The sequence below is a fragment of the Mauremys reevesii genome, linkage group 2 (genome assembly GCF_016161935.1).
Source record: "Mauremys reevesii isolate NIE-2019 linkage group 2, ASM1616193v1, whole genome shotgun sequence".
NCBI classification, from domain to species: domain Eukaryota; kingdom Metazoa; phylum Chordata; order Testudines; family Geoemydidae; genus Mauremys; species Mauremys reevesii.
Genome location: NC_052624.1, coordinates 204591372 through 204617273, shown reverse-complemented (window position 1 = coordinate 204617273; position 25902 = coordinate 204591372). Strand labels below are relative to the sequence as shown.

General features: G+C 46.2%; 1 long non-coding RNA gene across 1 annotated transcript in view; it reads right to left on the bottom strand.

The window, feature by feature from the left end:
* Positions 1–5443: 5443 nt before the first annotated feature.
* Positions 5444–25902, bottom strand: part of LOC120399111 — a 41201-nt gene continuing 20742 nt past the window's right edge. The window contains exons 2-5 of the long non-coding RNA XR_005594963.1: positions 7561–7739; positions 7344–7478; positions 6676–6765; positions 5444–5770 (exon numbers count right to left, since the gene is read on the bottom strand). This is a non-coding gene — a long non-coding RNA (uncharacterized LOC120399111). The remainder of the gene's footprint in view (positions 5771–6675; positions 6766–7343; positions 7479–7560; positions 7740–25902) is intronic.

Here is a 25902-nt window from a genome sequence, read left to right as displayed (position 1 = left end):
TATGCTTTCATCAAGTCTCGAGAAGGCAGATGACAAAACAGAGTCCAATGTGTAGATCTAGGTGCCGCTAGGTAAAGTGTCTGAAGCACAAACCCACACAATAAAACAAAACCTGAGCTCAACAAAGATTATGCACAGCTCTGAGCTGGATGTCTCTTTAATATCTTATATATGGCTTATATTGTGCTTTCAGATTATAGAAAATAGCCTGGAATTAATGTGGTATGTATGAGATCTTCTGGCTCACAAATGGGTATTCTGCTTCAAACATAGTCATAGGGATGGTAGTTTTAAATATTAAAGTCCTAATTATCCATTCTCCCACTTTACACTCCAATAATTTATCCTGACCGTACAGACTGTTTTAAAAGTTTACAAGTAGATCATACTCCCATTTTTCCTCTTACTCAAGGCTCTCTGATCCCCGCTCTCTCACTTGCCCTTTTTAAGCTGTCCTCTTCTCCTTCAACAATCTCCCTCTTCCTTTGGCCCAGACAAATTTTCTTCTTTTCAGAATGCATTTATTTTGGTTCATTTTCTAAGACTTACATGCTCTCCAGAGCCATATACTCCTACTCTAATTATAAGGAAGTAACAAACAAATATACAGACCAAAGCTCGTCACATCACCTACTATTAGATTTTTAAAAAGCTCTCCCAAGGGCTGCTTACGTGGTGTCCTCCCCTGCATCCCTAAACAACTTGTCACTAAGTGTTTGTCTAATTTAAGGCACAACTTGCAGTCTTACTCTTAGGCGTTGTCTACTGATTATAAGTGAATAAAAACTGAATAAAATTACATGAGTAAATCTCATTTCAGTGGGACTACTCAAATGGGTAAGGGTGAGGAGTTGGAGAATCGAGGCCAGAATGTCTTGCTCTCAAGTATTCTGTAAATTTCCTGCTCAAATATCAAAGCTGCTTGAATAATGGGAAAATGTCCACATTTGAAATTAATATTATTTGCAACAAATTATTTGATCAGCTATGATTTTGAGGCTAGATCACCAGCATGTAAATTTTATTTATATATTTTAAGTTAATGGAGCTGCACTCACTTCTACATCAGTAGATTTTGCCCTCTGTAATGTGCTATGTACACCCATGCCACAAAGTAATAAATGATTACAGCTGAAGTTAGTAAAACAGGTTGCAATTTAGCTAATCCTTTGAGTTTCTTCAAACTCCCAGACTGTTTTTTGGAATGTGGGTGCTCCTCATCTTTTTCTGAAAACCAGGATTCTTGAGGATGTCTGCAGCTGGGCACTCAAAAACTGAAGCACTCATAATTAGTTTCTGAAAATCTTGCTCATGGAATGAGGCCTCTTTCCCCAACATGAGTCTGTAATCTAATAGGTAATTTTTCTGTTACTCCACAGGAGAAACAGTCCTTCTTGAAATGGAATGTTGCTCTTAAACTGCTGTACCAAAAACAACAGAACATTACTACTTTGCATCTATTTTGCTACTAAAGTACATTATCTTAGTTGGAAACAAATGTATCTGCTACTAGTTATCTGTAGGTAGTAATTTGTAATCGGTTCTTTGGCTTCCGTTTGGATACAGTATACTGGTCTAGTTTATCATGGATATACCGTATCTATTGTACAGAATGTGATTGCTTAGAAGTGGCTTATAGATTTTTTGGGTATTTTATATTGAATAAAATGTTAAATACCTAGTTTTCCTAAATGACTTTATTATAAGAAGGGTGGGATAAACCACATAAAGAAGGTACATAACACCAGAGTGTGGCTGGAGAAACTTTCTGGTAGATAAGGGGTGCCTCTTCCAACAAAAATTAAATGCATTCCCTAACTTATGCTTTGGAGCTGTATTTGTCTCTAGGAAATGCACATTTTGAATGTAAAAATATTTTCAAAAAATTGATTTCTTAAGATTAAGACAGAAAAAATAATAATACTAACAATCCAGGAAAGTATAAACTAACCTTCCTTAAACTTTAGGGGGTATTTTTAAAAGCACTTAAGGGATTTAGGTGCACACATCCAATTGACCTTAAATAGGACTTGTGTGCCTAAAACTCTTAAGTGCTTTTGATAATCTCTCTCACTAGGTTTCATGACCTCTTGTTATAGTTGAAGCATTAGAGGTCCATCTAACTTTAATCACACTTCATTTTGAAAGTGTTTAACCTAATATAGTTACAAGTAATGCCTCAGGTTACTGAACTGAAAAAGTTTGTTTGTTTTTTCAATTTACTTTGTGCGTTTGACAGCACTTTACAATTTCATTCTTTCCCCTATGTTGTCAGTCATTTCCCCGTTTGTGTGGCCGAAAACCCAGCAGGGAGTCTTAGGGACTAGACTGAAATCTGGTCCACGTTTTATGAGTGGAGTAAGTTTCATGTTGACTTCCCTTTATGGGCCAAAATTTAAAATTACACTATGTATGTATGTATGGCCATTATTTTGTATGTGCATTCTTTCTGCACATGAACTATCACCTCTTTTTTAAGAACTGACATTAAACATAGATTTTTACTTCCTATCTACATAATGTATCTCACAAATTAAAAATATGGTTTGTAAAACCACAAAAATTAGTAGGAGTGATATAAGGGCAGGTGAATAAGCAGAAACTTTTTTTTTAAAAAGCACCGTTGGGATATCTAACATCCAGACAGCAATGTTTTAAGGCCCTATCTAAAGGATTCATATCTAGTAAATTTCATCATTCTCCCTTTGTCTCCCTTGGAGGGAAGAAGGACCAAATCCAAACTGCTGGAATATAGTGGTTCTAGGTAGATGTTTGGGAAACACTCATTTAAAAATGAAAGAGTTTTGTGGTCCAACTTCTTTTCCATTCACAATCATGTAACATCTCTTGGCCGTTTACAACAATTACTTGGAAAAGTAAAATTGGAAAGTGTACATTTATCGGTATTGTAATGCCGTTTAGCAGCTGGAAACAAGAAGAGCCAACATTGGATGAAATCCTGAATCGTTGATTAATGATAACACTCCCATTGATTTCATTTGAATCAAGATTTCACCTATGTGATCAACTTACCTCTCCCAGGATCACACATTGCCCATATGTTGTAGTTTGGGAAACTGGTCTAGGTAGTCTAAATTGCCAGTTAGACCACTAACTCATTCCATTTACTCAATTCAAAACAGAACACAGTGTTAATAGCTATTTAGGATCATCCATTTAACAACTCATGATTATCTAAAGCATTGAACAGCTATATTCAGCAGCCATCCTGAATTTGTATTAAAAAAAAAATTAAAATAAACACTTTGTCTTCCTCCAGCTGAATACACAGAACAATACTATGATTGAACACTTTACTACTTCTTCGAGTGCTTGTTCTTGTCTATTCCACACTAGGTGTGCGTGCTTGCCACGTGCACCGCTGCCAGAAGTTTTTCCCTCAGCAGTACCTGTAAGGGGAGCGCTGCTGCGACCCCTGGAGTGGCGCCGCTATGGCATGCTATATGGGGAGCCGTGCGTTCCCCACACCCTCAGTTCCCTCTTGCCGCCAGTGAAGGTGCATCGGAACTACTTGCTCCAGCTTTGCTGCAGCTCATCCCAAATCTCATCTTGTTCAGTATTACCTGTTTCAGTTAGTCTGTTAAAAGTTCTAGTTTAGCTAGTTAGAGTTTGGGCTGGGGTATGCCCCGGGCCCCAGGGTTTAAATCAGGCGAGTCTTGTAGGTGTTCGATGCCCAAAAGTGGACCCGCACACCGACTGTCTCTGCTGCCTGGGCGAATCCTATATCAGCAACCGCTGTAAAATCTGCAGGTCCTTCAAACCCAGGACAAAAAAAGAGAGAGACATTAGACTTTGGGCCCTTCACGTGGTATTGGCACTGGCTCCTACCCTGGTGCACTGAGTGGAATTGGCACCGGGCACTTGGCATCAGCGCCCAGCGGCCCCCCCCCCCCCCCCGGCACCTTCCGGTGGCTGGCACCACTCCCCATCGAAAAAGCAGAGGAAGGCTTTGTTGTCTCAGAAGCATCGAGAGAAGGCACAGGGAGAGGCTAGACTCACATCTGGCAGCTCCGGTTCCCCCCAGGCTCTAGAGCTCCAACTCAGGTCAAGTGGAGCAGCCTGGTTGCGTCGACTCAGACCTCTCCGGCTGAAGTCTGCATGCCTTCGACACCGGAGGTCCTGCAAGTGGCCAAAGAGATTATGACCCTGCAGGTACCCGAGGCACCGCAGGTACCCGGAACCTGGACTAGAGGCAAGCCACCGCTGGGATCTTGGCAGCCGACACCGACCCGACGCAGATCCCAGTCAGGGGACTGCTCTTGAGCTCGTTCGTCACCCAGTGTCCTGTCAGGGCACAGCCTCCCCTCTCGTTGCCCTCCAGGCTGTCTGGTAAGGTGCCATCAGAGCAGAGCTCCAGGCACTGCTCCACGCCGAGTACAGTGTATCAGCGGGACAGGCACCGACGCCACAGATGCTTCCACTCTAGGGGAAGCTACAGGAGCCGCTCCCGACACGGCCACCGTCGCCAGTCATGCTCTGACTCTCGCGCATTGAGGCACTGAGCTCACGATTCCTGGCAGGGATTGCCAGCTCCACGTTGTCATGGATCCAGGCGTCGAAGCGTCTCAACTAGCAGCAGCTCGAGGTGGCACCGTTCCTTGACGTCGGAGTCCAGATGCCGTGGCAGATGTCGTGCTCAGCACTACCATGCCTACCGTTCGCACGGCACCGACAGGTCTTTGGCAACCCCAACCTTGTCCTGCATGCAGCGCCCTATCACCCAGCTGGGCCAACCCAACCAACTGGTGCTGCCGGCACCGCACCAGGGCCACTGGCAGGGACCCCCATGGCAGGGTCAGTGGTGCCAGTGGACCCCTTGGCCCCCTGTGCACATCCAGCAAGGCCCTCGGTCGATAGCGGGAGCATCGGAGGCTCTGTCAGCCACACTGTCCAGACCTCCAAGGGACGCATCGGCAGGTCACGGATCCTCGGCACTGCAAGAGGAGTCCAACCAAAGGGCAGATCCCTCAGCACTGGCCAGCATGCAGAACCCAGTACCACCCCCTCCCCCGCGCTGGAGGACAAGATCACAGCCCTGCCCCCCTCTGTACCGCAAGAGGACTTCAGGGCCCGTCAGAAGCTGTTAACGCGAGTAGCGTCCAGTCTCCACCTCCAAACTGAGGAGATGGAGGGACCCTCGGACTCACTGTTTGATGTACTCTCATCCTCGGCACTGGGCAGAGTGGGCCTCCTGCTCCATGAAGGGGTGGCCAATATCTCTAATGTTCTCTAGCAAACACCGGCCTCTCTTGCCATGATATCGAAATGGGCGGAGTGCAAATACTTCGTGTCCACAAAGGGGCACAAATATTTCTATACCTACCTGGCCCCCAACTCCCTAGTGATAGAGTCCGTGAACCACAGGGAGAGACAAGGCCAACCAGGTCCTGCACCCAGAAATAAAGATTCCAAAAGGCTGGACTCACTTGGCAGGAAGCTTTATTCGTCCGCCAGCTTCCAGCTCAGGGTGGCCAACCACCAGGCCCTCCTCAGTCATTATGAGTTTAACTTGGGATCACTGCCAAAATTCGAACCCTCCCTTCCAGAGAGTGAAAGTTTTAAGGTGCTGGTGGAGGAGGGTGCTGCTGCCACAAAAGCTGCTCTGCAGGTGGCAGCAGATGCGGCTGACAAGGCTGCTCGGTCCATGGCCTCGGCTGTGTCCATGCGCAGGGCATCATGGCTACTCCTGTCCGGGCTCTCCGCAGAGGCACAGTCTGTGATGCAGGATCTTCCCTTTGACGGCAAGGACCTGTTCACAGAACAAATGGATATGATGCTCCACAGCAGGAAGGACTCACATACCACCCTTCAAACCCTAGGCCTCTACGTTCTGCCCAAGGAAAAGCCCAAGTCGCAAGCCCCATTCCTGCTCCTCAGCCTAGATACGAGCCTGCCTACAAGAGGTCCAAAACTCAGAAAAGGCAACCTCAAAGGCAGTCCCGCTCTGCCCCGCAGCCTGGGCCCTCCAGGGGCAAGCAGCAGGGCAAGAGGCGGTTTTGACTGGTTGTGGGAGGGTACCCCAGTTACCCCCAAAAGGATCCTCCCACCAATAAAGTTGGGTTTCAGGAACTTGTCTGCATTCCTTCTGCAATGGTCCCGAATAACATCAGACTGATGGGTCTTCAGCACCATTTCCCAGGGTTATACGCTACAGTTTGTCTCACCCCTGCCCTCCCACCCTCCTCCCTCAGTTGGCAGGGGGGACCCGTCGCATCTGCCCCTGCTGCAGCAGGAAGTGGGTCGGCTCCTCAGCTTGGGAGCCGTAGAGAAGGTTCCGTGGGAATTCCGGGGTAAAGGGTTCTACTCCTGTTACTTCCTGATCCCCAAGGTGACAAGGGGACTCAGACCCATCCTGGATCTGCGAGGCCTCAATCGGTTCATGGCAAAATGCCGGTTCCGCATGGTCTCACTGGCATGTATCATACCCTCCCTGGACCCTGGCGATTGCTATGCGGCCCTGGACCTCCAGGACACTTACTTTCATATCCACATATTCGAGGGGCACAGACACTTCTTCCATTTCCTGGTGGGACAGGACCATTATCAGTTTGTGGTCCTTCCCTTGGTCTGTCCACCGCGCCCAGGATATTCACAAAGTGTATGGCAGTAGTGCCGGCCTACTTCAGATGTCAAGGGGTACAAATATTCCCCTACCTTGACGATTGGCTGCTCAAAGGCACCTCCCGATTCCAGGTTCAGATTTATGTGGACCTGCTCTTGGCCACGTGCGTCAAACTGGGCCTCCTAGTAAACAAGGCCAAGTTGACATTGGTCCTGGTGCAGCGCATAGAATTCATAGGCACTCTCCTGGATGCCTCCAAGGCCACAGCCTCCCTTCCCATGGACAGGTTCCTGACCCTGAAGGGGCTTATAGCCTCGGTCACAAAGTTCCCCGTTACCATGGCCAGGGCATGCCTACAGCTCCTGGGCCACATGGTGGCGTGCATGTATGTGGTCAACCACGCTAGGCTTTGGATGAGGCCCCTCCAACTCTGGTTGGCCTCAGAGTTCTCCCAGGCCCATGACAAACTAGACAAGGTCCTTTCAGTACCAGCACGGGTGATCGCCACGCTTCAATGGTGGTCCTGCCCGGACAATATGCTCCAGGGAATTCCCTTCCGGGACCCCACCCTGTCACTAGACTTAGTGTCTGACGCATCAGACCTGGGCTGGGGAGCCGACTTAGGGAACTCTCAGACCCAAGGGATGTGGTCGGCCGAGGAGCTGTCCCTTCACATAAAATTCAGGAAGCTCAGGGCGATACGATTAGCCTGCGTGGCGTTCAGCTCACAGCTACATGGCAAGGTGGTCAGAGTACTCACGGACAACACCGCCGCGATGTTTTACATCAACAGGCAAGGCGGGACGTGGTCTTCGGCCCTCTGCCTGGAAGCCCTCAACCTCTGGGAGTTTTGTATAGTCCATGACATCTCCCTGAAGACCTTCCACCTGTCAGGCTTCAACAACACACAGGCTGATCACCTCAGCATGGTTTTCTCCTCCCACCACGAGTGGTTGCTCCACTGAGAGATCACTCACCAGCTCTTCTGAGCGTGGGGCTCCCCCCAAGTAGACCTGTTTGTGACCAGGAAGAACCGCCGTTGCCACAGGTTCTGTTCCTGGGGGGAGTGGGGAGGAATACGATCTCTGACGCCTTCCTCTCATGGTCGGGCCAACTTCTTTACGCTTTTCCCCCATTTCCCCTCATTGCCAAGGTCCTGGAGAAAGTAAAAATGGACAAAGCATGTGTCCTCCTAATCGCCCCAGCTTGGTCCCGGCAGCATTGGTACAGGACCCTCCGAGGCTTACTTGTGGCCCCTCCCCATCTGTTGCTGCTCCGCCAGGACCTCCTCTCCCAGGACCAAGGCTGCCTCCTCCACCCCAATCCGGACACTCTCCGTCTGATAGCCTGGCTGATCAATGGCTAAATGCGGAGGGGGTCAGGCATGTCCTCCTCGAAAGTAGGAAGCCATCCACGCGCCGGATCTACCTGGCAAAATGGTCCCGGTTCTACAGGTGAGTGGGTGAGCGGGGTGTTTCCCCAATGTCTGCCCTGCTCCAGCTTATCCTTGAGTACCTCCTTTCCCTTCGAACTGAAGGCCTGGCCTCTTCCATCCGCTGGTTCAGGGCTGCTCGGTTTTCTCCCATTCCATCACCACGTGTTTCCTCAAAGGGCTAGACCGGTTCTTCCCTTATGCTAGAACACCTGTCCCTCAGTGGGATCTAAACTTGGTGCTGTCCCGCCTCACGGGGCCCCCGTTCAAACCCCTGGCCAAGTGCTCGTGGTCTCACCTTTCCTGGAAGGTAGCACTGGTCTACAATTTTTGAGAAGTCGTCTGCTTCAGAGATAAAATGTGCTATTTATTATGTATTTTGATGTGCTGAATTCAAATATGACAATTAAAACAACTGATTGGCTACTGTTTCTAAGTTATGTAAGTTTTTACATTTTATGTCTATGTATATTGTGTAGATAGAGTTTTAATCATAAATTGTAAACCTAGGTCTTTTCATGTGTTTATGGTTGCTTTACATGATAATATTTCACCTGTCCTGTTTATGTAACACTTCAAAAATCAGCAAAAGGGTTATATAACTAAAATTTATTATGAAACAAAAGGCAAAAAACTATTATGTACATAGTTTAGTCCTATTCAGTGTCTACTCGGCGCTTCTTGGCTTGTCTCTTGTATTCATTAAATGGAGCATCTCTTGTCACTGTCCAGCAATAGTCTGCAAGCATTGATGGGCTCCATTTGCCCTGATAGCGTTTCTCCATTGTTGCAATGTCCTGGTGAAATCGCTCGCCATGCTCGTCGCTCACTGCTCCGCAGTTCGATTGGGAAAAAAATCTAGATGAGAGTGCAAGGAAATGAATCTTTAGTGACATGTTGCAACCAAGGCTTTTGTATGCCTTGAGAAGCCTGTAGTTGTCTGCCTTGTTTCCGAGAAAATTTATTGCCACTAACTGGAAGGCTTTCCATGCCATCTTTTCCTTGCCACGCAGTGCATGGTCAAATGCATCATCTCAAAGAAGTTCACGAATCTGAGGACCAACAAAGACACCTTCCTTTATCTTAGCCTCACTTAACCTTGGAAATTTTCCACGGAGGTACTTGAAAGCTGCTTGTGTTTTGTCAATGGCCTTGACAAAGTTCTTCATCAGACCCAGCTTGATGTGTAAGGGTGGTAACAAAATCTTCCTTGATTCAACAAGTGGTGGATGCTGAACACTTTTCCTCCCAGGCTCCAATGACTGTTGGAGTGGCCAATCTTTCTTGATGTAGTGGGAATCTCTTGCACGACTATCCCATTCGCAGAGAAAACAGCAGTACTTTGTGTATCCAGTCTGCAGACCAAGCAAGAGAGCAACAACCTTCAAATCACCACAAAGCTGCCACTGATGTTGGTCATAGTTTATGCACCTCAAAAGTTGTTTCATGTTGTCATAGGTTTCCTTCATATGGACTGCATGACCAACTGGAATTGATGGCAAAACATTGCCATTATGCACTAAAACAGCTTTAAGACTCGTCTTCGATGAATCAATGAACAGTCTCCACTCATCTGGATCGTGAATGATGTTGAGGGCTGCCATCACACCATCGATGTTGTTGCAGGCTACAAGATCACCTTCCATGAAGAAGAATGGGACAAGATCCTTTTGACGGTCATGGAACATGGAAACCCTAACATCACCTGCCAGGAGATTCCACTGCTGTAGTCTGGAGCCCAACAGCTCTGCCTTACTCTTGGGTAGTTCCAAATCCCTGACAAGGTCATTCAGTTCACCTTGTGTTATGAGGTGTGGTTCAGAGGAGGAGGATGGGAGAAAATATGGGTCCTGTGACATTGATGGTTCAGGACCAGAAGTTTCATCCTCTTTCTCTTCCTCTTCTGACTCAAGTGAGAATGATTCTGGTGCATCAGGAACCAGCAGTCCTTCTCCGTGGGGTACTGGGCGTATAGCTGATGGAATGTTTGGATAATGCACAGTCCACTTTTTCTTCTTTGACACACCTTTCCCAACTGGAGGCACCATGCAGAAGTAACAATTGCTGGTATGATCTGTTGGCTCTCTCCAAATCATTGGCACTGCAAAAGGCATAGATTTCCTTTTCCTGTTCAACCACTGGCAAAGATTTGTTGCACAAGTGTTGCAGCATATGTGTGGGGCCCACCTCTTGTCCTGATCTCCAATTTTGCAGCCAAAATAAAGGTGATAGGCTTTCTTAACCATAGTGGTTATACTGCGCTTTTGTGATGCAAAAGTCACTTCACCACAAACATAGCAGAAGTTATCTGCACTGTTCACACAAGTACAAGGCATCTCTGCTCACTTTGGCTAAACAGAAATGTGTCCTATTGCAAAATCAAACACTGACAAATAAGAGAGCACGACACTGTATGATTTCTAGAGCTGATATAGGGCAATTTGTTCAGCAGAGTGATGTAAGCTTCGTTATGATTGCATCATCCATGACTTCTAGGAATAACATGATGCAATTCATATCATGTATGACGCAACACCAGCTTCAGATTGCATCATTCATTGTTTTGCCTAAAAAGCAAGTACTGTCCAAACCCAGTCATAGATTTATTCATAGATCCAGTCAAAGATGTATTTTAGTCATTTCTGGTTTAAATTGAGATCCCTTCCCTTTATAACTCACTTATCCTCCGCTATTCCCAAGTCAAGGGTCGTATATACTGACCCAATAGCATATCTTGAAAACTAGAGCCAATCAACAATTTTAAGCATCATTTTCATTCTCAGTGACCCAGAATTAGTAAAGTTAGACTACATTTATTTCAGAAGCATTTTGGCTGTAGAGCAGTGTAGCCTTCCTTGTGGCCATCATGTCAGCCCAGCGGGTCTCGGAGCTTTGGGCCCTGACCTGCGACACACACCCCCATACAGTCTTTCACAAAGACAAGGTTCAGCTCCGCCCACACCTTTCATTCCTCCCCAAGGTGGTCTCCACCTTTTACATTAACTAGGACATCTTCCTACCTGTCCTCTGCCTAAGCCACATACCTCTAACGAGGCCGCCGCCTCCATATGCTCGACGTGCGCAGGGCTCTGGCCTTTTATCTGGATCGGACTAAGCCGTTATGTAGGTGTTCGCAACTCTTTGTTGCCTCAGCAGAGCGCATGATGGGCCAACCAATCTCCACCCAGAGACTGTCTCAGTGGATCATGTCGTGCATCCGGACATGCTACGACCCAGCAGGGGTTCCCGCACCACCTATCGTAAGGGCTCACTCGACAAGGGCTCAGGCCTCTTTGGCTGCCTTTGTCGCTCATGTCTCTATCCACGACATCTGTGGGGCCGCTACCTGGTCCTCAGTACACATGTTCACGTCACACTATGTAATCATCTCCCACGCCAGGGATGACACTGTTTTCAGTAGGGCTGTGCTCCAGCCAGGGGATTCATAAACTCCTACCCACCTCCATCATACATAGCTTGTAATCACCTACTGTGGAATACGCATGAGCAAACACTTGAAGAAGAAAGGACAGTTACCTGTTCCGTAACTGGCATTCTTCGAGATGTGTTGCTCATGTCTGTTCCACATCCCGCCCTCCTTTCCCACTGTCATGGGCGGCTCTAGGGATTTTGCCGCCCCAAGCACGGCAGGCAGGCTGCCTCCGGCGGTTTGCCTGTGGAGGGTCCGCTGGTCCCGCGGCTTCGGGAGGTCCACCGAAGCCGCGGGACCACCGGACCCTCCGCAGGCAAGCCCCGGAGGCAGCCTGCCTGCCACCCTTGCGGCGCCGGCAGAGTGCCCCCTGCAGCTTGCCGCCCCAAGCACAAGCTTGGCGTGCTGGGGCCTGGAGCCGCCCCTGCCCACTGTCGGAGTTGGTCTGGCAAGAAGGAACTGAGGGTGGGGGGAGTGCGCGGCCCCCCCTTATAGCGCGCCATAGCGGCACCACTCCAGGGGTCGCAGCAGCCCTCCCCCTACGGGTACTGCTGAGGGAAAAACTTCCGGCACTCGTGCACGTGGCAAGCACACACACCTACTGTGGAACAGACATGAGACACTCATTTCAAAGAACAGCAGTTACAGAACAGGTAACTATCCTATATTAGACATATATTACCAGGCTAAAGCAGCAAAAAAATGTAATGCAAAGAAAAGCAACAAAAATCTCATCTTTTAATAAGATTCTGCTCTACAGCTGTGTGCAGTGTCACTGGGGTACCAGGCCTGCTGAAAAGAACAGCACCATAATATCTCTGCTTATGTACCAGCCAGAGAGACTCAGCAATGCTATAGGTCATGATGGTATGCTATTCTCTTCCTGGGTATTGGCTGTTGATGTATATTGCTTTGTAACTGGTGGTGAAAAATCTTAATGATCTTAACAAATATTTTGAAAAAAAAAAACAACAGATGAATTGTAGTTACATTGGGCACAATATTGTGAATGTGTTTTCTGATAGGGCAGATGAAATTGATTTCATCTAATGAAGTTATTTTATTAATTTATGAGTGCCTTTAACACCTTTTTATTCAGAGAAGATTTTATGCCAATTAATTGTTCTCAGCTATGGGCTATATTATACAATGAAGCCCAGGTTCTTTTTGGTTGATATGAATGTGATTTCTGTCTCTTTATAATGTGCTTTATTTCTGCTACATGGTCAACCAGTTCTTGTTGGTTGATATGAAGTGATCATGAGAAAACACTTCGGAAATTATTTCATCTTCCTTTTTGATTTTATACATGTTCAAAAAATATTTATATAGCACTTTTCCTTTTGAAGGATTCCAAAAGTAAGATCACTTCACCTACAACTGACTGCAGCCTCCTCCACACTGAAAATGTGGTAGCAATTCTTTGCCAGAAACACACCACCAGTTTTATTTGTTTTTAAGGGGAAGTGATGAATAGTTGAATTTGAAGCTACAGTGAGAGTTTTATGTAAGTAGCATGTAAATATCCAAGTTGGAATTCCGTTCCCTTGATACTCATGTTGAAAAAAAGTAAATACTGGTTCTCTAAATATTCAGTCATGCATACATCAGTATCTTCTTTCTTAGGAGTAATTTTGTTGAATTTGTGTATGGAAACTGCTGCATAATAACACACACCATAATTGTGTATGGAAACTAACAGTAACAATTCTGCTTGTATTTGCTGATGATCATTTTGTGTAGTGAAATTCTTCTAACCATGTCCACAACTCAGATTTGTCTTCTGTTGACTTTACTGGGGTAGAATTAAGGTTATGGTTGATAACTGAGTGTGAGCCTTGTTTGAGAAATGCAACTTTAACTCTGCACATTCAACAGTTGGTGGTAGTTTTTTAAGTTATTTTTCAAATCCTGAACGATAATATGCACTTACACCAGTAATAACTTTCTCCAAACTAGGTTTTTTGTGTCCCGTGTTACAGATTTGTCCTTCAAAGGCTAACTTAGTCAGAAACAGTAAGCAAAATTAAGGAGACCAAATCTGCTCCCTAGGCCTGATGTAGCTTAGCTCCAGAAGACACAAGAAGCTCTTCTGTTTTAATGGATCTTTTTCAGTCCTGTAAAAAAATAATTAGGCTGTTTTTTGTCCCAACTGAACAGCCTTCAGGAATTCTGTCCTTAAAAGCAAAAACAGTTAATTAGCCACTCAGCCTTTGCTTCACTGCCCTCCAGATAGCAACTTCAATCCCGCATCTGAGAACTTCACTTGTCAAATATATCTATTTCCCCTTTACCTTCCCATCCTCCTACCTTGTCCTGCACCCTTTAGGGAATATCTATCTCTCACTTCTTAGTGGCATGGAGTAGAATTATTTCAGATAGAGTGCTAGAAGTGATTGAAAAAAAACATGCTTTCAAATTCCACTTCATGCTACCCCCCTATCCTTTTTCTCTATCTCTTTTGAGGAATCCTTCAAATGAGAAGATTGTTGCCAATTATTGTAAAGTCATAGAAAAAGTTCCATACAGAATTAAGGGAAGGGATTCCCACTGTTTTCTTATCCCAAAAAGGAAGGGAGGCCACATCCGTAAATGGGCTTGAGAGATTTGAACGTTTATCAAGAAATTTTGTTTGATGAGATTAACATCTCCCATCCCTTCTTTGCCTTCTCATGACTGGTTTAAAGGTCTTGATCTGAGAGAGATCTGTTTACACATCTCAATCAGACAGTGTCATCAGAAACACCTTCACTTGTGTGTAGACCACGATCACTTACCAATAAAAGAGCCTTCCTTGTGGACTAGCAACAGCACTGTATAACCACAAAATTCCTAGCTGCAGTGACAGGAATCAGGAATCAGAACACCTGATCTACACTTATCTTCAAATATCTCAAGGCTTAAGCTTATCTCTGAAAATGAACTGTCAGTTATCTGAGAACTGGAGCTGCAGATGAACTAAAAATTCCACCTGAGTGGAACTCGGAAACTGATACCTGATAATGGTTTTCGTTTGTTTGTTTGTTTTTTGCTTTGATACAAAATGGGTACATATGTTCAACTAAGAAATTACACTAGTCAGAGAGATGGATTCAGGTGCAGAACCAACTTTAATGGAAATACATTCACCCTCTAAAAAGAACTACATCACAACTAACAACATAGCATTTCTTTCGCAATCTAGCTATACTTTAAACAAAACTTGTCAGACTGAAGAATCACTATCTAGTACTTTTTAGGAGCAGTATTAAATGTTTCCAATTAAAAGCTCTCCTGGCCTAAAGAAGAGGTTTCACAACATTCCAGATTATTAATCCTGTTTATTATGGTAGTACATAAATACCAACCAAGAATGCCTTTCACATCTGCTCTCATCAAGAATCCAATAGCTCCAAATGAGAACGTTTTTACAACTGTTAGGGCTCCAGGTGTCCCTATACTTCACACAACACACAGTCAATCTGTAGAACTCATTGCCAGTGGATGTTGTGAAGGCCAAAATTATAACAGGGTTCAAAAAAGAATTAGATAAGTTCGTGGAGGATAGGTTCATCAATTACTATTAACCAAGATGGTCAGAGATGCAATCCCATGCTCTGAGTGTCCCTAAGCCTCTGATTGCCAGATGCTGGGACTGGATGACAGGGGATGGATCACTTGATGATTGCCCTGCTCTGTTCATTCCCTTTGAAGCATCTGGCATTGGCCAATGTCAGAATACAGGATATTGAGCCAAACGGACTATTGGTCTGACCCATTATGGCTATTCTTATATTTTAATTACCTCAAGCACTCAGGTGACATCTCATACCAGGATTACAAATAAGAATCTTGTTGAATTTAAATGAATGCACAATGAAAGCAAATAGCAAGATTATTTAAAAAGATGACCACGCATCCAGAGATATTGGACTCATTTCTGTGGTGGACAATGCCTCAGTCATAGTGCCTCAGTCCAGCATTCCATTCCTCCCTCCTTTGGTATCTAAAGTTACGATTTGCACAAATACCTCTGCAACAGTAGAGATCATGTTTGCCAGATCTGAGATTTAAGAACATGTCAGGGAATCAAGAATACATACCAATGTCCTGAATTTAAAGGTAATATGTCATACTAATGACTTTTCTGCCAAAGATGCAACACTGAGTGGTTCAAGTTCACAAAGACCATGTAGCTGCAATTCGTAAATGAATTACGAGAGCGTATCAAGTCCCATGCATTCTGTTAGGAAGGTCTTTCTGGAAGAGGGCTTCCATCATACTGTTTTCCCATTTCTTGTTCACCTAGCCCTAGCAGGAAAGAAAAATGTTAGCAGATTATCTCAGTCACAAGCCTTAGGATCAACATAAGTAGTCTGTGAAGAAGATGTTGGTGAACCTCACTCTTCAGAAATAAGCCATCTGAAAATAGATGTTTGCAAAAGAACATAATACCAAATGCCTCTCTGTATTGTATCAGGGCAGGCAAGAACACAAATTGCCTTATGGAGGATCCCCTACCAGATTGTATGGGGTGCCATAGATAACACTTTTATATGCATTCTCTCTGGTTCCACTGGGATCTTAATTTTAGAGAAAGAAAAAGACAGGACAAGGGTCAAGGAATTTTTGTAGTCCCAGCTTGTCAATGATGGTATTCATATCTTCCTGGTCTGAGAGAAGAGTTGCTGCTCTGAATCATCATAGAGTAGACAAACTTTTGTCTCAACAATGAGGTCAGATTCTGTATCTGAATTGAGACTCCCCATAGTTAGAGCATGGAAGCGGACACACTTGTATATGGATGGACTTACAGAACTCACCATAAGTGAAACAAATACATTTCATAAGAGCTAATCAAACAATACTTATATGCAGATATTTGTCATTATATGAATTTCATGAATTCTATATCTACCGCCAACATATATTTGTCAGATACATCCACTTGTCACCCACTCATTCAAGGGTAATTTATGCTGCCTCATCCTAATATGAAAGGTTTAGACCACACATATTCCCAAAAAAGACAATCACTTCCTACATGAGACCTTAATTTGGTTCTCACAACACAAATTGACACTCTGAACCATTGCCAGTCTGTTCTTTATTTCATTTGTGCATTAAAACAGCATGTCTGATTGCTATCACTTGAATCTGATGACTGAATTGCAGGCACTTATGGCTGATTCACCCTTCATTGTAGGATAAGGGGGTTCTTCACACAACCCGGTTTTTCCTGAAAGTGGTTACAAGACAACTGTAGGGACATAGAATTGCCATACTGAATCAGAGCTCTGGTTCATGTAGTCTAATATTCTGTTTCCAACAGTGGCCCACCAGAGGCTTCAGAGAAAGAAGAAAGAAATCCCATCATAGGCAGATGTGGATTCGGCCCTTGATGCTGCCAACACAGCTGCCACTGCCAGGACCATCTACACAGCTGTGGTGATGAGACAGGCGTCATGGCTTCACCTCTCGAAGGAGGTGCAGATCATAGTGGAGGACCTCCCCTCTGAGGGGGTGAAGCTCTTCGCCGAAAAGATCAATGCCTCTCTCCACTCCTTGAAGGATGCCAGGGCCACTCTCAGAGTCACTGGGAATCTACATGCCGGGGCAAAAGAGATGTTTGGCCTTTGGTACCAACAAAGGCCTTATTCATCCCAATTCCCGTCACAACGGCACTATGAGCCTCAAAGGAAAAAGGGGAAATTCTCAAAATGGAAGCCTTCCAGCTCCCAATTCTTGACCCAACTACCTGGCCCTAAACACCACTTTTGACGGGCAGGTCAAGGTGCTGCAAGACCTCTCCCCACTACTACCAGTGTCCATGCACCTATTTGGCCACCCTTTGGCAGCATTTCACAGTGCCTGGGAGTGCATAACGGACAGATGGGTCTCAGAGATCATCAGATCTGGTTACTCCATCCACTTCGCCCTCCCTATCCCCTCCACAACACCCTTCCCTGTCCCTCTTCAAGTACCCTTCTCACAAAAGTCTACTAAAGCAGCAAATAAATTGCCTCCTGCAGTTAGGAGCCATAGAACCAGTATCTCAACATCTATGAGGCAATGGGTCCTACTCATGTTACTTCCTCATATGCAAAAAAAGGGAAGGTGGAGATCCATTCTGGACCTCAGAACTCTCAACAAGTTTGTCAAAGCTCAGAAGTTCAAGATGGTCATCTTGTCAACAATCATTCCATCATTGGAACAGGGAGACTGGTTTTTGGTCCTCGACCTACAGGATGCCGACTTGCACATTTCAATACTACCAGCTCACAGACCTTCTCTCAGGTTCACTCTGGAACACGACCACTGTCAATATAGAGTCCTCCCCTTCATTCTTTCATTGGTCCTGAGAGCATTTTCCAAATTTCTCTCAGTGGGGCCGCCCATCGACAATCACAGGAGATAATGATCTACCCTTACCTAGATGATTGTCTCCTCAGAGCCCGATCACTTTAGGGGCCTTGTTGAGCCACTGAAGCCACAATATGCTTGTTCATGGAACTGGGCCTACAGAGTTCTCTTGGGAATTCATAGGGGCCAATCTAGATATGGTACAGGCCAAAGCCTTCCTACTTCAAGACTGGTTTCTATCCCTGGTTTCACTTACAGACACAGTTCAATGCAGCCCTCAAGTGCCAGCCGGAATCTTCCTCCAACTCCTGGGGCATATGGCAGCAAGAATGGCAGTGATTCCACATGCCAGACTCCACATGTGATGCCTACAGTTGTGGTTTAGCTCAGTTTACAGACCAAACAGAGACAATCTGGACATACCCCTGTTACTGCCCACCAGGATCAGGAACTCCCTGGACTGGTGGAAGAACCCAGCCAATGCATCTCCTTCTTACAGGTTCCACCTTCGTCGCTCCTTACCACAAATGCATCCCATAGGATGGGACACACATTTAAACAGTCTCACAACACAAAGCAAATGGTCACCTGCGGAGATATCTCTGCACATCAATCTCCTCAAGTTGAGAGCGGTCAGGAATGCCTGTGCCCTTTTCCTCCCACTGATAACAGGATCATGTACGAAAATCCTAAGAGACAATATAACCTGCATGTATTATATCAACCATCAGTCAGGAGCCAGATCGTCCTCCCTATGCATGGAGGCAATGAAACTATGGAACTGGTGCATCTCTCACAACACTACCTTGTCCGTGGCTTACCTCCCAGGCATGCAAAACTCAAGAGCAGACAAGCTCAGTCTCAAATTCCCACATGACCACGAGTATGTCACGACTTGTTCATATGGTGAGGAATACCATCCACAGATTGCCACTTTTCCACTCCTCCTCCTGTGGGAAAAGGACCTTCTTTATGCCTTCCCTCCATTTCCTCTTTGCTGAAGGTCTTTATAAAGATAAAAATGGATGGAGCTTATGCAATTTTAATTGCTCCCGTGTGGCCGTTACCTGACGCAGTTCATGATGTACCCACCAATCTCCCTTCTGGCCACCCTGTACCTTCTCTCTTAGGACAAAGGGGATACCATACATCCCAAATTGGGGGTCCTCCGCCTCAAAGCATGGCTCCTACATGGTTCTACCACTAGAAAGCTCATACTCAAAGGAAGTGCAAGAGGTTCTACAACATAGTAGAAAATCCTCCACATGATGCTCTTATCTGCAGAAATGGTCCAGGTTCTAGATTTGGTGCATGCCCCAATAAATCTCTCCAGTGTTAGCAACTCTTCCACATATTCTGGAATATCCCCTAATCCTTAAAAGATTGGGGTTATCCCTGAGCAATCTCAGGGTCCATCTGGCAGTTATCATAGCATTTCACCAACCCACAGAAGGGTACTCAGTACTTTCATACCCAACCACTAAAAGGTTCCCTAAGGGAATAACAAACATTTTTCCTCAACCTCAGCTTCCTTACCCCCTCATGCGACCTACACCTAGTGGTGAAAGGACTGACCAAGCCCCCCTTTGAACCTATGGCCACACGTTCGCTAGCATACCTATCGATGAAAAGGGTTTTTCTGATTGAAGTTTCTTAGCTAGAAAAGTTGGGGAAATAGCAGCTCTAATGACACATCCTCCATACACATATTCTTCCCAGATAAGGTTACACTCAGGCCGCATCCAAGGTTCATCCCTAAAGGGACCTCCTCGTTTCATATGAATCACTCAATTCACCTTCCTGTCTTCTACCCCAAACCTCACTGAGACAATAGGGAGGCCATAATACACACCCTAGATGTTAGAATAGTCCTTGCATTCTACCTCAATAGGACAAAAGCCTTCAGGAAGTCCCCTAGACTATTCCTCTCTATGATGGAAAGATCTAATGGCTCAGAGATATCAGTTCAAAAACTCTCCAAGTGGGTCTCAAATAGCTACCAAATTCATAACATGACCCCTCCAGATTTGATCTGTACACATTCCATGAGATTCCTCATCTGTCGCCTTCTTTAAGGATGTCCCCATCTTAGAGATATGCAGAGCGACGACGTGGGCATCAGTCTACAACTTTGCAGAACATTATGTGATCACCGGGGATGCAGCTTCTGATGCCATCTTTGGCTCCACAGTACTATCATCTATGACTAACTCAACTCCAAAATCCCAGCCCTCCAAGCGGGGTACTGAAGCAGCCATAGGGACACTACTCGAAGAAGTTATTCACCTTGTACAGTAACAATGGTTCTTTGAGATGTGTGTCCCTATGGGTGCTCCATTATCCTTCCTCCTCCCCTCAACTTTGGAGTTCTCGCTTATGATTCTGTGGTAGAGAATGAACTGAGGACCGTTAGCCCACACGTGACGCAGCACAAGAAGAGACACCGCATGTGCGGGCCCAACAGACACTGCTACTGAAGTTCTCCAATCAGCAGCGCATGGACGCAGATACACCTCGAGTGGAACACCCAGAGTGGAACACCCATAAGGACATACATCTTGAAGAACCATCGTTAGTACACAAGGTGAGTAACTTCTTTTAAGGCCTAACATCTATATAACAAAAATCTATTATTTTTATGCTATCTTAACTTTTTATTTTTCTTTTGGTGTCCTCTTTCCATGAGGATTTAAAATACGTATCCAATTTATATTTAAATATAATAGAATTATAAATCATGCTGCAAAATGAAATACCTGGCAATTACAGTAACTCTTTAAACAGGCTTGAGGACAAAGTGAATAATGAGGGCCTAATTTTAATGCAAATAAAAATGTCTGAGTTGCAGGTTGTTGTATAATTTTTCTTTCCCTCCTGGCATATTTATTCTGAAGCCCCTTGAAAGAGGTTCTCAAATAAATAATTAATGATGGTGAAAGCTCTGTTTCACATTTAGGAAAACTTCCAGTCTAAACAACTGTTGAGTAGCAAAGATTATGCTACAGGAGGCAGAAAGACTCATCTTTAATATAGCTGAAGCTAAAGAAATGTCAAGGTTGATTGTAGAGGAATGTTTACAAATCTGTGCCTTTTCAAAAACGATGAATGTGTAATGGGCGGCCTGGAGGGCCAGACAGCCTAGTGGTTAGATCATGTGGCTCCCAGACCCCTACTTGGTTGTCTTTAAGGCTCAGATTCTCCCTCTCCACTGGGCCCTGTGTTTGTCAAACCCTGAACAGGGACAGCCCTCCCAACAGGGAGTCTAAATTTACTGCTGTGGGCTACTTCCTGCCGTCTGTTCAGTTTGAGGCATGAACCCTCTAATTCACTTAGTTGGGCAGCCTGCTTCTTGTAGGGGCTTTCTCATGGATATTGAGCAGTGGCTCATCATGGTCCCATGCTCCTTTGGGTAGGCAGCTGCAAGCTGGGGAGGCCAGACCCACAATGTCCCTGGGCTTCGCCCACTCAGTTGCCTCTGGAGCTGGAAGCTCCTCGGTCTCCGCCAGAGTCTCCTGCAGCTGGTGGAGGGACAGTGCTTCCTCTCAGGCAGCTGCCTTGGTGAGCAGGTCAGCAATCCTTCCCTTCAGTTACAGAGGCAACTAGTTCTTGCCCCTTTGCCAGTCAGCCTTAAACTAAGCCAAGCTGTTTTCTTTTCTCCTCTCTTAAGGCCTGGCATTGCTGCAGGTATAATGGGGCTGGGTTATCTGGGCCCAGCTGCGCTCTCTTTAACCCTTGATGTGCTGGCTGGCAGTTGCTCTGCTTCATCACACATTCCCCCCCTCCATGACCCCATTTGGGGTCCAACCCTAACCCCCATCAGCTCTCCCCCATCCCATGAAAAGAAGTCAACATTCAGGTGGTCTTTTCCAGCTCACTGTTGAATGTGGAAGGAAAAGGGCTGGAGGGAGAGGTACCATCTCATAATTTGGGGGTTAGTATCTTTCATGGCATGTAGCCATCGTGTGTGTGTGGGGGGGGGACATGGTTGTGACTAATGTGAAGTACATGCCCAGAAGGTAATAGCAGAGTGAGTCCATTCCACACCTTACTGTAAACGCCTCTTTTTCAATTATGAAGTAGGCCTTCTCCCTCAGAAACAGCTTGCAGCTAATGTACCTGATTGTGTGTTCATCACCACCCACTACCTGGGACGAAATGGCTTCTAGGCCTACATCCAATGCATTGGTATATACCAAGAACTTTTTGGTGAAGTCGGGGCTGTTCAAAACAGGTCCTCAGCAGAGCTTGGCCTCCTCACAAGCTTTGGTCCACTGGATCATCTTTGGGCTACTATTCCTGAGAAGATCAGTCAGAAGGACTGCAATGATTGTGAAACCGGGAATAAACTGGTGGTACTACCTGGACAGTCTGAAAAATTGACATACCTATTTCCTTGAAGAAGGTGTGGGGAACGTCTAAAGGGCTTGGACTTTATTAACCAAGGTCGCACTGTGCCTTTTCCTAAAGTGTATCCGAGGTAGGTTGTTTCATCCTTGCCCAGGTGACATTTAGCAGGATTTGCAATCAGGCTGACCTCATGAAGGGATCGTAGCATGGCCATCACATGTTTTAGGTGGTCCTGCCAGTTTCAACTGTAGACTATGATGTCATCTATGTACATGGCAGTATACTGGCTATGAAGTTGGAGGATCCAATCCATTGGCCACTGGAATGTGCCCAAGGCTCCATGCAACTTGAAGGGCATTGTCCAGAATTGAAAGAGCCCAAAGGGAGTGGAAAAAGCTGTCTTTTCTATTGACTCTGATGTGAGGGAGAGCTGCCAATATGCCTTTGTCAGATCCAGAGTGGTGATGTACTCTGCTTTCTCCAGCTGGTTGAGCAGTTCATCTATGCAAGTACACATCACATTTTGAGACCGCACTGACCTTTCAGAAATTCATGCAAAACTGGGTGGTCCCATCAGGCTTGGGGACCAACACTACAGGGCTTCTCCAGTCACTGTATGATTCTTTGATTACTCCTAGTTTAAGCACTGATTGGAGTTCTCGCTTCACAGTTTCTGGCAACTTCTGGGGAAGAGGTCAAGGATTTTCTCTGACTTTAAGCCCCAGTTCCACCTGGATGTTGTGTGTTATTAAATGGGTCCATCCAAGTTGGGCAGAAAATACAGAGAAGAAGGCGGCAATCTCCTGTCAAGTCCATGTCCTCTGGTCTAGGTGTAGGTTATTTCCAATTTTTACCAGCCCCAGCTCTGAGGCCTCAGCAACCTGCAGGCCTAACTCAGGTTTGGAGTGTGGGGGGAGGAGGGGAAGAGATAGGGAGCTATTAGCTATTAGTAGGCTTTCTCGGTCTTCCTCCACAATTTTAAAAGATTCACATGGTATATTTGCAGTACCTTCCACTTGTCCAGTTGTTGGATTTCGTAATTCACCTGTTCCACTCACCACACCACTTCATAGAGCCTTTGCCAGTAGGCTGGGAGTTTTGATTCGGAGCTGGCTAGTAACAAGAGAACCCAATCAGTGGATTGGAACTCTCAGAGGTAAGCCCTTTTATTATAGGCTGCTTCCTATGTGCTCTGGGCCTGTAGGAGGTTTTTTCTGGCAAACAAGCCAAGGGGGTCAAGCTTCTCTCCAAGACATATTGAACTATATGTTATAGGCCTGAGAGGTTTGGTCCTCCCACATCTCTCAAAAGAGGTCTAAGATTCCTTGGGGTTGCCTTCCATATAACAGCGCAAATGGCAACAAGCCAGTGGAAGACTGCAGGACTTCTTGCATGCTGAACAGAAGAGGAGGGAGTAATTGGTCCCAGTGTTGAGCATCCATGAGGATAAACTTTCGGAGCATCATCTTCCGTGTTCTGTTAAACCATCCCACCCGGCCATCTGTTTGGGGATGGTGAACAGAGAGCCTTGAATTTCAGCAAACGACACAATTGTTTGATCATCTGGAACATGAAGTTCATTATCTGATCTATTTAGATCTCCTAGGGCATCCTGACCCGAGCAAAGATTTTCATGAGTTTAGCAGCCACTGCTTTGGCATTCATTGTTTAAGGGTACTGCTTCAGCCTACCTGGTTGCATAGTCTACTATCACTAAAATGAACCAGTAGCCTGCAGCGCTCTTTTCCAGGGGCCCGACAATGTCCATTCCAATCCACTTGAAGGGCATGCCAACCAACGGGAGTGGGACCAAGAGAGCTCTCTCTGTTGGCCAGTGAGCTGTAAGATAACACTCTGGGAATAAATCACAGAAATCCTGAACGTCTTTGTATACCCCAGGCCAAAAAAAAAAAAAAAGGGCAAGAATCTGGACTAATGTATTCTCCTTTCTGAGGTGTTCTGAGAAGGGTATGGCATGGGCAAGCTGCATCACCTCCCTCCAGTAGGGTTGAGGTACCAGAAGCTGACTCTGGATTTCCCCGGTCTGTTGGTCCTCCTTGGTGTGGATATAGGGCCCAATCTTGATAAGCCTAATCGGGGTGGCAGTCACAGCTGGAGGAGGGTTCACTGGCTCTGCTGGAGCAGGTGGCTACAGGATTGCAAGCACCTGCTGGATCAACTGTTGCAGCTGAGCCACTAGCTCATGGATCAACTGATGCTGGTGGGTTAGCCATCTGCTGAAGCAGATGTTGCTGTTGCTGCTGTGGGGGTGTTGGTTCAGTCATCCATTTTAATAGCTGCTCCATTTCCATTTACTGGATGGGGTTTGGGTGCTGGCTGTTTGAGGTTCCCCCGCATCTTCAGTTCCCTTATCCAGTGACCGGGCATCTGCTCACATTCACCACTAAATCTGTAATGGGAGTCTTGAGGGCCAATGACCTAGTGGTTAGAACACATGGTTCCCTTCTTGGTTACAGTGTCTCAGTCTTTAAGCCTGGGGGAGTGGTAGGGGGACCTGGGCCCTCCAGCTCCACTGGGTCCCAGCCCAAGGCCCTGTGTTTGTCAACCCCTGAGAACAGGGGCAGCCCTCCCAGCAGGGAATCATAGAACTGGAAGGGACCTCGAGAGGTCATCTAATCCAGTCCCCTGCTCTCATAGCAGGACTAAGTATTATCTAAACCATTCCTGACAAGTGTTTGTCTAACCTGCTCTTAAAAATCTCCAATGATGGAGATTCCACAACCTCCCTAGACAATTTATTCCAGTGCTTAACCACCCTGACAGTTAGGAAGTTTATCCTAATGTACAACCTAAACCTTCCTTGCTGCAATTTAAGCCCGAGATTTGCAGCGCTGGTGGAGGCTTTCCAGCGCTGCAATTAGTAACTGTCCACACCTGCAGGGCACATCGAGCGCTGCAACTCCCTGGCTGCAGCGGTGGCTGTACACCTGGGTCTGCTTGGGGTATAACGATTGCAGCGCTGGTGCTGCAGCGCTGGTCGTAAAGTGTGGCCACACACCAGCACTGTTATTGGCCTCCAGGATATAAGGATATATCCCAGAATGCCTGTTCAGCCACTCTGCTCATCAGCTCGGACTCTACTGCCCTGGCCTCAGGTAACCCGCCCTTTAAATGCCCTGGGAATTTTAAAAATCCACTTCCTGTTTGCTCAGCCAGGTGTGGAGTGCAATCAGGGAATCTTTCCAGGTGACCATGCCTCCACGTGCCAAACGAGCCCCAGCATGGAGCAATGGCGAGTTGATGGACCTCATCAGTGTTTTTGGTGAGGAATCTGTGCAGGCACAGCTGCGCTCTAGCTGTAAGAATTATGATACCTTTGCCCAGGTATCAAAGGCCATGCTGGAAAGGGGCCATGACCGGGACGCACTGCAGTGCAGGGTTAAAGTAAAGGAGCTGCGGAGTGCCTATTGCAAAGCACGCGAGGGAAACCGCCGCTCCGGCACTGCCCCCACGACCTGCCGGTTTTACAAGGAGCTGGACGTGATTTATGGGGGTGACCCCACTGTAAATCCGAGGACCATGATGGACAGTTCAGACCAGGGAGAGGAGAGGGAGGTGGAGGGGGGGATGGAACCAGATAGTGAGGCTGCTGGGGTCGGGGGAGACACCCCAGAGTCCCAGGAGGCATGCAGTCAGGAGCTCTTCTCAAGCCAGGAGGAAGCTAGCCAGTCGCAGCACCTGGAACTTGGTGAAGAAGAATCACAGGAGCAGGTTCCAGGTAAGCAGCTTTTATTGCAATGGAAATGT